The sequence below is a fragment of the Tamandua tetradactyla genome, chromosome 10 (assembly GCF_023851605.1).
Source record: "Tamandua tetradactyla isolate mTamTet1 chromosome 10, mTamTet1.pri, whole genome shotgun sequence".
Taxonomy (NCBI): domain Eukaryota; kingdom Metazoa; phylum Chordata; class Mammalia; order Pilosa; family Myrmecophagidae; genus Tamandua; species Tamandua tetradactyla.
The window spans coordinates 78,746,184-78,752,547 of NC_135336.1; the positions used below are offsets into that span (position 1 = coordinate 78,746,184).

The 6,364-nt window shown below is 33.3% G+C and overlaps 1 non-coding gene across 1 annotated transcript; it reads left to right on the top strand.

Annotated features, from left to right (window-relative positions):
* Positions 1–3,471: 3,471 nt before the first annotated feature.
* Positions 3,472–3,578, top strand: LOC143648974 (U6 spliceosomal RNA). Its single transcript, XR_013158866.1, has one exon. It is a non-coding gene; the product is annotated as a U6 spliceosomal RNA (small nuclear RNA).
* The last annotated feature ends 2,786 nt before the right edge of the window (positions 3,579–6,364 follow it).

Here is a 6,364-nt window from a genome sequence, read left to right on the forward strand (position 1 = left end):
TACTTGCGGAAGAGTGCTTTGAAAACTATTACTTTTTTCATTCTTTGCTTTGTATATATCTTATAATATACAATAAAAAGTTAATAAAAAGATTAACAGAGGATTGTAAAGGAGGATTAAATATATATATATATATATATATATATATATATATTTGATAAAGATTTTACAACACTATTTCCTAATCATTGGTTCATGTTTGTATCTTCCCCACTAAGTTACAAACTTCTAAATCTAGATATCATGCTTTATTCATTTCTGTGTTGTCAATACTTAAAACAATACCTGGAATATAGTTAACAGTAATTAAATATTTGACAATTGGAAAGTACACTTTGACAGAATCATTTTCCAACCTCCTAGATTCTGCTTTCTATCTTCACTTTGATCCCAACTCAAAAATTTTCGAGTTAGTAAGATCCCTGGTACATAATATAAACATTGCGGGAGTTAAAGGATGACCAGTTTATGCATTGCTTAGTTCGTTACCTGTTTTCCTTCTAATACCATAAGGTAAATAGAGTAAAATTGGCATTTTAATGATCTACATGGTGATGGAGGAAAGAAAATGAAATTTCAGACATAAATTTAGGGTAGGTTTGGATTTCATAGGGCTATTTTATTTAGTCCAAAGAAAAGTATAGGGTGTCAGGTAACTGGAGGAAACAGAAGACGTTTGCAAATGAAAAATAGAAGATCATTAAAGATACATATCCACTATTTGGCCGTTTTATTTAGAACTGTGTATTGTTATTATTTCCCTCTCACTTTTCTACTTTCTTATGCTACTATGTGTAGATTTGTTTCACATGTCATATTTTTGTTTCCAGTGAAATCCAGTCAAGATTCTGGCTTCTATACATGTTCTAATATTTTAAAAGGTTTAAGGAAATATAAAGTCTCATATAGTCTGTGAAAAATATGTTTGTTTCTATGCTGCAGTTTCAAAATTACTGTTTCATTTCTTTTAGGCTTCCCTGAAGCAGAGTTTGTCTTCCCTGGCTGCTTATTTCTATCACCTAGAGAGATTTTAAAGTGCACTTATATCCACACATGAGAAATTTTTAAAAGCACCACTGGTGATTCAAATACCAGCCGTGGATGAGAGGTATTGCCAAAAATCAGCTGAAAAAATTGATTCACTTACTGGACGCTTCATATATAGCTGATAATGTCTTTGAAATCAAATAAAGTAATGATTTGTTGGAATTTTTGCCCATATATAAATGGAGATGAGGATGTTTATCATGTTTACCTGAGAAGAAAACTAGAACTATCAATTTTTATCAATAATATCAAGATAAATATTTCAAGAAAGCCCCTTTGAAATTACATGTAGCTTGTTTTCCCTCTTTTTTGAAAAAGTTTTCTTTTAAAATCAAAGTAACTGCATTTATCTTATTCTGCCTCTATTTCTTCTTCCTCCATAAAACAGCACAGGAGCTACCACATCAGCAATCTATTCTTATTTCCCTATTTGTGGAGTTCTTAAGAAAACATGACCTATAATAAAAGTGTACTTAATATATTGCAAAGCATTCTTTAAAAAATGCAAAATTGAATTTGAATAACTTTTAATTTGAAAGATGCTCTTAATTTCAAATATCTTGAAAGTAAATTAACTTGATGCATTTAAATTCTAAAAAAGCAAGAATTGGTAAGATGAAATGTATTATGAAAAATACATGTAAAATAGTGAAATCTTTTAATATACTTTTCCTTTACTAACCACATAGTTCTACTATCTTTGAGGTTGATGTGATATATCTTAATTTTTATGTCTTATATTCTAGGAAATGCCCAGACCAAAGCAGCATACCCCAGAAATACATGGTATATGTATATTTTCAGTGTTATATCTAAAATGTTCTTGTTTTGTCCAACTCACAATGTGATTCATGACTCCTTGCAGTTTGCCCCTTAATTGTTTGGTTTTCTCTTCTAGAAAACATTTGGTCCCAAGGGTTTGATTCTATCTTCTAGAAAGAATTGTGGAATCCAGAAAACGTTTGGATTTAGAGATAGTCTTGGTCTTCCATTGTTACATTCAGACCATACCCTTTATGCTTAACTCAGAGAATATAAGGCAAAGAAATTCACATAATCTACTAACTATTGTTCAGAAAATCTGTTTCTAAGGTTTTGCATTTACTTGTACAGAGTCTTTAGTTGAAGTAAGATACCTGACTCTTCTTTCCACCTCAACAGTTTGTCTCCATAGAAAATGTATGTCTTAGGTTGCTTGAGCTGCTATTATAAATACCACCACAATATGGGTTGGTTTCAATCACAGGAATTTATTGTCTCATGTTTCTGAAGCTAGAAGATTTGCTTCTTCCTGGGGTCTGTACATTCTGGTGCTCTTCAGAGTTCCTTGCTCTCCATCACTTGGTTTCTCAGCTAGGAGTGCAAAAATCCTAATTTTATTTGGGATTTCCTGATATCATTGGCAAGTGCAATTTAATGAACAGCACCCTCCCCCCAAAATTACTTCTTCACTATGTTGTTCCATACTATTTTCAGGGTCACAGGAAAAAACTAGGGATAAGATAGTTTCTTAGATACATGCAGTTTTTCAATGGGCAGAAAATCATCCCAGCATGAAATGGTCTACATTGAAATAATTGCATAACACTGAATATACCACACTATTTAAACACATGAATACAATATGTGCTAGACAGGTGCCACTATTTCTTCTTTTTTATATACTGCCCTCTCCTGTGAATAAAGAGATTGTGAAATTATATGTACCCATGAAAGACATGTTCTTAAATCTAATATATTTTTGTGGGTCTAACATAGTATAAGTAGGACTTTTTGATGAAGTTTACTGTAGTTAAAGTGAGTCCCACCTCAATATGTATGGATCTTTTTTTAAATATTTTTATTGAAAACTTTTCACATACATCCAATCCATACATGGTGTATAACCAGTGTTCACAATATCATCACCTAACTGTGTATTCATCACCATGACCATTTTTAGAACATTTACACAACTCTAGAAAAAGAAAAAAAATTCATACATCCCATCGCCCTCACCCTTCTCATTGACCTATAGTATTTCAATCTTACTACTGGGGTCCTTTTTTGCATGAAATAAAAACCAGGGAGAAAGTTTGAAAGCAAGAAGCCTAAATCAATTAAACCCAGGAAAGGAGGGAGAGATAAGCATCGCTACCATATGTCTTGCAAAAGATCACTGGTAAACAGTCTTCACGAAGACAGTATCGCTTTGATGATGCTTAGACTTGGTCATTTCCCCAACCTCAAAGTTGTAAACTAATAAATTCCCATTGTTTAAGCCAACCCATTTCATGGTATTTGCTGGAGTAACCTAGGACACAAAAACAAACAGTTAAAAAATATGTTGAAATTATTGCAAATGAAAGCCTTAAAAAGAAAAACTTTAAGAAATGTCTACAATACTCTATAAATCAATTTTGTTCAAGAAGTTAAGAATTAATTGTGCTCACTTCAGCAGCACATATACTAACATTGGAACAACACAGAGAAGATTAGCCTGGCCCTTGCGCAAGGAGGACATGAAAATTCATGAAGCATATCATTAAAAAAAAGAGAAAAAGTAATAATTGGAGTTATCTGAATCATAAATCCATTATCCACCTCAGAATGGCAAGGAAGAGAGAATATAAAATAAAATACTGTTTTATACTTATTCCCGTATGATAAATTAAATTATAGATGAAATTATATACCTCATAACCTGGTATAAGGAATTATATGCCTCATAACCTCATGAGGGGAACATGTACCTGGAAGCATATGTGTGTGTGTGTGTGTGTGTGTGTGTGTATCCTGATTGTTGTTGTAGCATGCTAGAGCCAGCCCAGTTGTCAATACGGTGAAGAATAGATACACATATCAATATATAGTGGAAATTTACATATGTAATTATTTCACAGGAGTGAACATGGAGCAGCCACCTAGATGTGTATTAGTAACAAATATTGAGTCAAGAAAGCAAACATAAAAGGCAAACATATAAAAACATTTATAACTGAAAACAGGTTTATGTGAAGTTCAAATGTAAATAAAAATAACCCTTTAGGTATATACCTGTCTTTTATGTTATTTTCTTTTTTATCTCTCAGCTTGAATCATGTCTATAATCTTTCCTTCAAGTTCTTTAATTCTTTTTTTCTGTTGTTGAAACCTTTAGAGAATTTTTTATTTTAATTATTATGTCTTCCACTCCAGTATTTTTGTTTGGTTCCTTTTTAAAATTTCTATTTCTTCATAAAGATTCTCATATTGTTCATTCAGTATTTTTTCTGATATCATTTAGATCTTCCTCTGTGTTTTTTTTTTTTTTATCTTTTTGAGCCTACTAAGGGTCACCTTTTAAAATCTTTGTCTAGTATGTCCAAATCCTGTTCTTCTTTGTTGATAGTATCTGTATTTTTATTTTGTTCTTTTGGATGGGCATCATTTCCTGTTTGTTTGTCTTATAATACCTTTTTGTACACTATACTTTTTAATATTTTAAATTGTAAATCCTGTGATTTAGTCATTATGTTGTCTGTTCCTTCAATCCGTAGCTACTTAGTGATATGACAGATTTCCTTAAGTGCCAGGAAATAACAAAAACAAACAAACCAATACACCAAACATGTTTCACAGTCTTTGCAAATTGGCTCTGCATTGGCTGGTGTGCTCCTTTAACATTTTGCCTTTCTAGTAAGAAGGTCAGCCTGAGGCAGATGTGAAACACAGGGTCCTTTCCAGTTTTTTCTGGTGTTGTGTCTTATCCTGGGCTTTTATCAGTGACCTTAGGAATTCTCCTGTTCACAGAAGTATGAATGTCCCCTGTACTCCTTATGAAATAGACTTTCTCCCCCTCTTGGGTGTTCTATTTTATAACTTAAAGCAGGTACCTCTTTGCCTAGGGACATTTTGATTTAATTGTTTCTTATTTGTCTGCAACCTTCTACTGACTGCTAAGCAAGTTCTGGGAGGGCAAGTCAGAGATGAATTTCCTGGCTCAGTTCTTTAGGCTGCCTCCTGTGAGATTGGTATAAATGAAAAGACACACTAATATTGCACAGGGTTTATTCTGTTCCTTCCAAACAGGGCCAGTGACTCACACTGGGAGTGCAGGCAGACTCCACAACGCACAATACTGGTATTGGAGGAGGGACCAGGAAGGGAGTCACATGCTTCTCCTACCATTTTTAAAGCTGCATTTGCTTGATTTGGTACTTGCCCTCTTACGGCACATTTTAACTATTTTCCAGATTTTTGGAAGATGTCAGTTTTGCTAGTTGTTCAATTTTCTTTTGGGGAACAGCACCCTTGAGCAGTTTATGCCACCGTCTTGGTTGATCAGAAGTGCCTTAGTATATTTTTAAATGCATAAGCTCTGGTGAGCAGTATTAGATAATACAGTTAGAATATAACTTGAAAAGAGAAACTGAATAGAAAGTAAACTTTCAGTCTAGGATACTTAAGAGTATTGAAGTCAAGTAATTAATGTTTCCTTTTAATATTTTTAGTACCAACTAGGGGCAAAGACTAAATTGTTCACCAGTGGTAAGAGGAGATAAAAATGGTTTAATGGCTGCTTTTAGAAAAGCAGCTTTGTAAAAATGGCAACCGATTGCCCTGACATTCTGCTGATCTCCTCACAGAGAGTCAGATGGGCCATCTCAGTCTTATTCATTAAGGCCAACAGATCAAGATAAGACAATCTGGGTGATATTAAGAGACATCTGCATTTCCATGGCTTTGAGTGTTCATGTGGAAGGACTTCCATGAGTAATATCATGGGCTCTTCCCCAGTCCACACTCATTTCTCCCTTCGAAGGATGATCTCTTTGATTCTAATCCCTCTCAGTTTGGTAAGGTCACTCTTAATTTACTCATTATACTAGGATTGTAAGCACAGAGTTATACTCAGTACTTACTTCTAAATTAATATTATTAACTTCATTCCTCTAGCAATGCAACATTTATTTAAAATGTCATTGGATGGTGCCATAAATGAAATTTCTGGCATGGTAATATTTTGAGAAAGCCTACACAAGAATGTTTTGAAAACATGCAAAAGAGCTTTTGTTAGGAACTTCTGTGATCTAATTCTGTACAATAGCTTCCTTATTAGGTCTCTCTCGGGAGTGGCACTGTTTTTCTATTCTGAAATTCTATTGTTATTTTTAATCACAGCCACTTGAAAAAGGGAAAAAGCAGCACCACTACTTAATATGTGTATTTTCTATTTGTAAATAATCAGTGTATTCAAGTACATTTCTTCAAAGCTAATCTTTCAAAACACTTTCAAGTATGTTTTGATGATTCACACGTAAGAGCAATAGTAATAACTAAACTCTTTGGAATTTTT